The following is an 8,393-nucleotide window of genomic DNA, read 5'->3' as shown; positions in this document are numbered from 1 at the left end:
ACTGGTTGTGGTTGATCAGTGGGCTAAGGTGCATGTCATGCAGGATAAACACAGACCGGTATCTTCCAAAGGTCATAAGGAAGTTTTGAACCTAAAGGATTGTGGAAACAGTGTCTACACCTCAGCACTGTAATCCACCGCTCCCTACTGGCTTTATATCCTACACCATGACCTTTAGTCACATGTCATCCACCTGCAAGTGTTCTCTCTGCTGCACTGACATGGGGGATAAGAAGACAGACTCAGTCTAAAATATGATTTAGAGGAGGTGTGTCATATACGATCACTGCTGTCAGGGATGAAGAAGATTCTGAGGGAGGGCAGGGAAGATAGGGATGGATGGATAGATGTCTAGAGGACAAAGACAGATAGGTAGCTGACAGGTAGGAAAGATAACTGGGGAAAGAAAAAGGTAGACATAAGGATGGGATGTCAGAATGGAAAAAAAAAAAAAAAAAAAAGGAAATGCTTACATTTGTCCACATGCTGTTCTTGTCTCGTCTTCCAGAAGAGCAAAAATACATAACAGGAAGTGTTGGTGAACCAAATGTATATTAGCTTGTGCTGGTGACCACTCAGTTGTTTTATTCTATTTTTATGCACAACAATTACTAATATTGAGTAGTCAATGTGCAGCGTACTGCTATGCAATTAAATTAGAGTGTCTTTGCTCTTTCAGCCATGCTAGGGAATGCTCTAGGGTTGGTAACACCGGTTGGTCAATGCACCACTTTGGTTCACACTGGAATATCTAAGAAGCTGTTGAATGAATAGCCTTGGAATTTGATCCAGACATTTATGGTTCTCAGCAGTTGTGGGTTGAGTGCTGAAAATCTGTATTGAAGTGAAAGTCTACCATTTTAGAAACCCATTCAAGTAAAAGTAAAGTACAAGTTACTTTCAATTTTAATATATTTTTAAGGTGGGATTACTACAGCAATTGTGAAAGTGAAGTCAATATTGAAGGTGGAATTGTTTGAGTTTACCAGTTTTGTCCAAATCAATGGACAACAATTACAGTTGCAGTTTAGCAACAAGGCTCTAACTAAATCGGGCCTGTAATGGCAATGTTAACCCTTTAGGCGCCAGGTTTTATTTTGAAAAATACTAGATTTTGACATCTAAATTTCAGGAGGCTCTGGCTCTAAAGTGGTTTGAGATAGAGACAAAGTGTTTTTTATGATTTTTTACCCACTACCACCCCCCCTATTGGAGGACACTTTTTCTTTTCTTTTTTATTCTCTTCTTCATTATTATTATTATTATTATTATTATTATCATCGTCGTCATTATTATTATCATTATAATATGATAATAATAATAACAGTAGGCGTCTGCGAGTGTGGAACCTCTCATTGCAAGGCACAGTACAGAGACAATATGAACAATATTGAGACCCCACCACATAGCTAACAAATGGACAGGTACACATCCGCATCGGATGGCTGCGCCACTGTCGCGCATGGACGCACCGTCACCGGCGCGGTAGAAAGAGTGAACACTAACGCTGGTCCCAGCGCTATTCTTACCACCCCCGCTACTTCTACCACATCCATTAGCTCCCCTACTGATACTACGAGTTCGTGTAGTACTCCCACCTATGTTAGGTGTGCGTGATAGGCACGGTGCGTCTTCGCACGGCGCTGCCGGGCAGAGCGAGGAAGACACACAAGCACAAACACACGACCCTTTGCCTAACATAGGTGGGAGTACTACACAAACTCGTAGTATCAGTAAGGGAGCTAATGGATGTGGTAGAAGTAGCGGGGGTGGTAAGAATAGCGCTGGGACCAGCGTTAGTGTTCACTCTTTCTACCGCGCTGGTCCATGCGCGGCAGTGGCGCAGCCATCCGATGCAGATGTGTACCTGTCCATTTGTTAGGCTATGTGGTGGGGTCTCAATATTTTTCATATTGTCTCTGTACTGTGCCTTGCAATGAGAGGTTCCACACTCTACAAATACTACAAACTTTTATCTGGATAGATCAGATTAGGCCTCTGCAGCTAAAAGACGCCTACTGTTATTATTATTATCATATAATAATAATAATAATAATAATAATAATAATAATGAAAAAGAGAATAAAAAAGAAAAGAAAGTGTCCTCCAATAGGTGGGGTGGTAGTGGGTAAAAAAAAAAAATCATAAAAAACGCCTACTGTTTACGTGAGTTTTGTGGTAGTAATAGTTCTAGTTTACGACTGTTGGCTTACAATTTACTTTTCCCTGTTCATTTGATATGTGGACAACATAAAAAATAGATGGAGGGGGGTGAATCTGATGAAATAAGTTCAACTCTCTTTCAAAATATCAGGTATTTCATGGAAATTATATAATCCAATATGGCCGTCGACACATGACGTCATAATATGCAAATTAGATGGGGAAATTTACTCCCTAGATAAACTTTAGGTCATTCTCAATATTTGTCTCATTTACACTTTGTCTCTATCTCAAAGCACTTTCAAGCCAGAGCCTCCTGAAATTTAGATGTCAAAATCTAGTATTTTTCAAAATAAAAACCGGCGCCTAAAGGGTTAATTACTTCATCCTCAGTGAAATTTGTTTTGATTGTGTTGTTTAGCAGTAGCTCAATTTCCTTTTTCACATGTCCTGTTTCAATCAGGACCACTTCTACTCTAAAAGTAGAACAGGAGCCAGAGCCTTCAGTTACCAAGCTCCTCTCCTGTGGAACCAGCTTCCAGTTGTGGTTCGGGAGGCAGACACCCTCACCACATTCAAGAGTAGGCTTAAGACATTCCTCTTTGATAAAGCTTATAGTTAGGGCTGGATCAGGTGAGTCCTGAACCATCCCTTAGTTATGCTGCTATAGGCCTAGACTATCGGGGGATTTCCCATGGTGCACTGAGCTACTCTCTTCCTCTCTCTTTCTGCACTCATTCATGTTCCATTAATGCATGTTACTAACTTCACTTCTTCCCCGGAGTTCTTGTGCTTTCTCGTCTCGCAGGTTCTCATGGATCCTGGTGGAGCCTCCTGCCATGGTCCTGCTTGACTGCCATTGCCAATACTGTTGTTGCTGTGCACCTGTCTGTCTGTCTGTCTCTCGCTCTCTCTCTCTCTGCCTCGCTCTCTCTCTCTCTCTCTCTCTCTCTCACCCCAACTGGTCGAGACAGATGACCACCCACCTAGAGCCGGAGGATCTGTCCTAGGTTTCTGCCTTTTAACAGGCAGTTTTTCCTTGCCCTTGTCGCCAAGGTCTTGCTCATGGTGGTACTGTTGGGTCTCTGTAATTAATGTTAAAGAGTTCGGTCTAGACCTGCTCTATTTGAAAAGTGTCCTGAGATAACTTCTGTTATGAATTGGCGCTATACAAATAAAATTTAATTGAATTGAATTGAATTTTATCAGAATAACTGACTGCCAAAGCAGAACGTTACATTTGGTGGTATGGCTCTGTTCTGGGACCTCCTTGACCACTTTGTGGCCTGCCTGAACTAACGCTGTGCTTAATTTGTTTGCTCTTTCTCATGGGAAGTTGTAATTTTAACAAAAAATGTTTTAGTCATGGCTGCATGACTGAATGTGACCGGGTCAGTCTGCAGCTTTTGGTGTAACGAGTCAGTTTAAGACACAAATGCAGCACACTTAAGCAGTCACTAATGACCTGAGGCGGGATGGTCAGAAGCAGGCAGTTTTGAAACCAGGAGAGCAGTCCTAACAACGCTGGAAGGTCTTGCATGAGTACAAAGAACAATCTGGCAACGAATGAATGGTGAGGAGCAGAATATGAACCGGCGTGATTGGTGATCAGGAGCTTCTTGTGTGCACAGGTGAGCAGAGTGGCTGATGAGAAGGCGTGGCTGACTGGCAACGTGGAGCAGGGGCAGGTATGTGTAAAAGTACTGAGATGGCTGAGGCGAACAGGTGAGGAGGAAGGCAGACTGTGACATTGGGTATATTTCTATTGATAGAATGGCACATATTTGTCTAAGAAGGAAATGAAGATGAATAAATTAAAAGGAAGAATAATGACATGTTTGGGACTGGAAGACAAATGTGTGACAAATGTAAGTAAAGTGTGGTTATATATGTTATGTTTTATCTTCTGACAGTGCAGCCATTGACGGGAGTTCCATTCATTTGCAAGCGGACCTTTGAACTTAGATGTTTTTCGTCTCTAACAATCAACATGCACACACAGAATTTATAAAAGCAGTTGTACAACTCTATAAAGCTGTCATGGTGACAATGTTTTTCATCCTCCTCAATGACTTTGAGGTGAACAATTACAATTACACCATTCATACTACAAAGCAATTGGCAAAGGCCAATGCAGAGCATCAGCAGACGACATTATGTTGCATTGCATCTAACTTTTTGGCCGGACAAACCTGTATTGTTTTGCTGGAGCCCTTTGTGTTTTGTTTTTTGTTTTGTTTTTTGGGGGATTGTGGGATACTAACCTAGTCTTTTAACGTTATCTTTTTTGATATTTGTAGTTTCCAAGTGCGTGCTGACATGACCCTAAAGATGTAATCATTATGACATCATCAGGGTTATTTTCACAGATTTGATAAGGCTTGATGTGTAACATTGGTGGCGTGGTCTGTTTAAGGATTTATTAATTTAAAAAAAAGATTGAATTAATATCTACTTGGATGCAGTGTATAAAATATTCTCTTCACTTGGTGTGCACTTATTAGTTGAACAGCATTTATTAAACGTTGAGGCTTGCTCACCTAATGTATATTCGTACATACTTAATCACATCCCAGTGCTGCATTAGGTTAAGGTGTTCGGATAGACAAGCAGTCTGCTCCTGATTAATGCTAGAATTAAAATGTAATCAATCAGCCTGCATCATATCCATCATAGGATACTAGCTCCACTTAATGAAAGAGCCGATATCAGTCTGATATAGTACAGCTGTAATTCTAATCACATATTCATAAATAAATACATTTCAGATATATGGCAGTAGAAAAACATGTCTCTTTTATAATAAAATCTTTATTGGCTTTGGACTGGATTAGGCCATAAACTATCATGGTTCATTTGTTTAACACTGTCTCCTCTTAGCACAGCGGATGACACCCCTTCCCCCACCACCACCACGCACACAACGTATGTGCTTCTGGCATATTTGATCACTCAGCAATTTCGGGGGACAATCTCGTTCATCACACTGCTCATCAGCGTCTTTGAAGACCATTTGCTTTACAAATGAGAGGGCCCTGACAGCAGCACAAACAAATTCGGATGCAACAAAATACCAAGAGTATAGCAGGTCTGCTCTGCAACGACTAACAGATGTGTATGATTACGTGATAACAAGCCACGGTGCGTGCGTGTATGAGTTTCTGGGTTAGTGCTTGTCTTGCTGGAAGGAGTGTGAATGAGTGGGTGTGTATATGTGTGTGCATGAGAGGACTTGGCGTCATCAGCGCTGAAAGCTGCTGACTGATTCATCTGGCTTTTCTATCTGTTTGTGGTAAATGTTAACTTCTCTCTGATGTACAAATGGCACATGATTTTACATTTATACAGCTCAGCTCAGACAACGTCACTGGTGAACAACTTTTTTCATCAAGTTTGTATGCATGTGTAAGAATGCAAACTAAATTCAGACAGGCCTTGTTTGATTATATATTAACAATAGTAAGTCAAATGTTAAATATTCCACGTCTTTCACCATTTTGCAGAGTCAGGACTGCCAAGATAGCGAAGGCCGGAGCTGACCACACTGAGCTTCACAAAGGTTCTTCAGAAATCACTGACACAGAGGCTTAAGGCTCTGGTGTAGGATTTCCCACCCTCTCCTGTTTATTCAGCAGTCTTTTGTCCTGCTACCTGAAGCTCTTTCTCAAACAAAGCTTGTCTTTGTTGTCGGCTAATAAACAACTACACACTGGGTGTGCGCAGTGAGGAGCGAATGAGAGAGACAAAAAAATGACTTAAAAGGAGTGGGGCAGGGGAAAAGGTTAGCAGTAAGTTGTCAGTCTGGCTGTAAATGTACAGTGTATCATCAAGAAAAGTCTCGTCTTTTGTTTCCCAACAGCTGGAAGCTGGTGGTTAGCCCCAACCCTGCCTACATATAATTGATAGAATACATCACTTGATGCTTCTGAACACATCCTTAGTGATGTAACCTGGGGTCACTGGGTGTTTCAGGTTTGGTTGATCAGACCATGACTTGAACACAGGTTGTGGTATTTGCTGCTCCCCATTGACCTCCGTTCCTAATCCAGAGCCATCTCAAGGCATTCTCCACTGCCTCTGTGATGTTCTTGACTGGTTTTATCCTCACATTTCTCGTGATGCCTAGTTCAACCTAGGCTTTGAAAAATGATTGTCCCACAGAACTTCTGCAGCCATCAATGGACATGCACCTTGCCTTCCAGCCCTGGAAGTCAATGGCAAGCTCTCCATACTTTGCTTTCTTCCTTTCATGGGCCTCCACCAGAAGGTCCACCCACAACAAAGTCAGGTCCATTATAACTATGTGTTTTTGTTGCCTCTGAGACTAGGAGGATGTCTGGGAACTTGAGCTGTTTCTCAAGGTACACAGAAAGCTGGCAGTCTTGTGCTGTCGCCAAATTTCCTAATGGGACCTTCGCTGCTTTGGGCCTTGGCAGCTGTACTCCAAATTTACGAAGGTGATCATCTGGGTGGTGGGATGAGCTCATCTGCCATCACTGAATACCATGCTGATTGTTTCTGCTATAGGTTTCAGAACCTGGTCGTGACACCAGGACCTGCCCAAGAGCTTTTGGGCAGCAGCTGAGCATGTGTTCTAATAAGATAGTAATACGTTTTTTTATTGTAATTTTCAAGGAATATAAAATGAAACTTGACCTGTGCATTTGGTCCATCCTACAGTATATACATTAGGAGAAGTGAGCAGCTTAGGCGCCTGGGGAGCAGTTAGGGGTTGGGTGCCTTGCTCAAGGGCACATCGGCAGTGAACAGGAGGTGAAACTGGCACCTCTCCAGCTACCAGTCCACATTCCATACTGTGGTCTGTGGGACTTGAAACGGTGACCCTCTGGTTCCCAAGCCAAGTCCCTACACACTGAGCTACTGCCGCCCCCTTCCCTGAGCATTGTGGGCAATTCGAGGATTCCACATTAATATACTGAAAGTGAGTGGTGGGAATGCGGCTTTAGTTGTGATGGGTAAGGTTAGTGTAAGGGGCTAGAGAATGCATTATTTCAATGACAGGTCCCCACAAATATAGTAACAGAAGGGTGTGTGTGTGTGTGTGTGTGTGTGTGTGTGTGTGTGTGTGGGGCTTTGTCAGGCAATCACTCGAGTCCTCATCAAGGCTTGGCTACTCACAGGAGTGTATAACTGTGAATGGAGGCACTGTAGCCCGTAACAATGGCCAATACTCCAGAGAGACTAGATCAAAGTAACAAAGACGGATATTCATTTCAAACACATTTCAAAGATTGAATGGATCAAAAATAAATAAATAAATAACAGGGGGAAAAAAATATCATCAAAGTGAGTCCTGATTGAAATGCAGACAATTTTGCAGAGGGAGGAAACCGGGGCCAAGTCATCCATTTGCAAATGTGCATCATGGCAGAGAGAGGAGGTTCAAAGGTCACAGTGGCTATAGTGATGATAAAGTCTACATTATGTAACGTGAATGGGCGATAGCCATCAATGCAGCATGTTTCACTGTTTATCATTACAGCCTCTCATAAATGAATGTGTCAATACCATAAAGCCTTCACCTGTTTTTTGAAATTGTTTTGATATACAGTATGTGATTGTGTTTACAGATAAAAGGCATTGTTATTAGGTTTATCTGCAGATTCTGGCTGGCTGTTATTTTACTGTTGATGGAGGCTGGATGCTGATGTTGGTCATGCTGGTCAGCGTCAGGCAGGACGCAGCATGGTACAAAGGTGACTTATTGGGTCTTTAGAGTTTTCAGATTTGGGATCAGCTCCTTTGAACGGTAGCTTTAGCCATGCAGGTGAGTTAGTTGAGATCAGACGAGCCAACCTGATCCAGTGGCTTGCAGCACCGTGAAGCTTTAATGTGAAAAGATGTGGATTTAATGGGTGACCCAAACACTGTTTGCTTAGCCCCACCACCCATAGACACTGTTGCTATGACTACCTAGCTTTCTGCTCTGGAAAAGCAGATATGGAGTTTAAAGTTATAATGAGACTGGATTTACTTTTAAATTACATTTTTGAAACGATGGGACCTTGACTTCAGACAGATCAAGGCTTCTTCTGTGTTGGCAACCATAGATTTTCCTGTCGATAGCAGATATATCAGCTGTAACTAGCTACATATTTAAGCTTTTAATAGATCCCTGAGCTGGTTGAAAACACCTTCTCCAAGTAACTGTTTAATGTTTCCAGCCGACTTGTTTTAAAACACTGTAAAAGCATCTTCAAGAGGCAGCC

The 8,393-nt window shown here is 42.1% G+C and overlaps 1 long non-coding RNA gene across 2 annotated transcripts in view; it reads left to right on the top strand.

The window, feature by feature from the left end:
• The first annotated feature begins 2,644 nt into the window (after positions 1-2,644).
• Positions 2,645-8,393, top strand: part of LOC127375279 (uncharacterized) — a 135,517-nt gene continuing 129,768 nt past the window's right edge. For both annotated transcript variants that reach the window (XR_007887344.1, XR_007887345.1), the window contains exon 1: positions 2,645-3,219. This is a non-coding gene — a long non-coding RNA (uncharacterized LOC127375279). The remainder of the gene's footprint in view (positions 3,220-8,393) is intronic.

This window comes from Dicentrarchus labrax, unplaced genomic scaffold (assembly GCF_905237075.1).
Source record: "Dicentrarchus labrax unplaced genomic scaffold, dlabrax2021, whole genome shotgun sequence".
In the NCBI taxonomy this organism is placed as follows: Eukaryota; Metazoa; Chordata; class Actinopteri; family Moronidae; genus Dicentrarchus; species Dicentrarchus labrax.
This window is presented reverse-complemented; position numbering and strand designations above follow the sequence as displayed.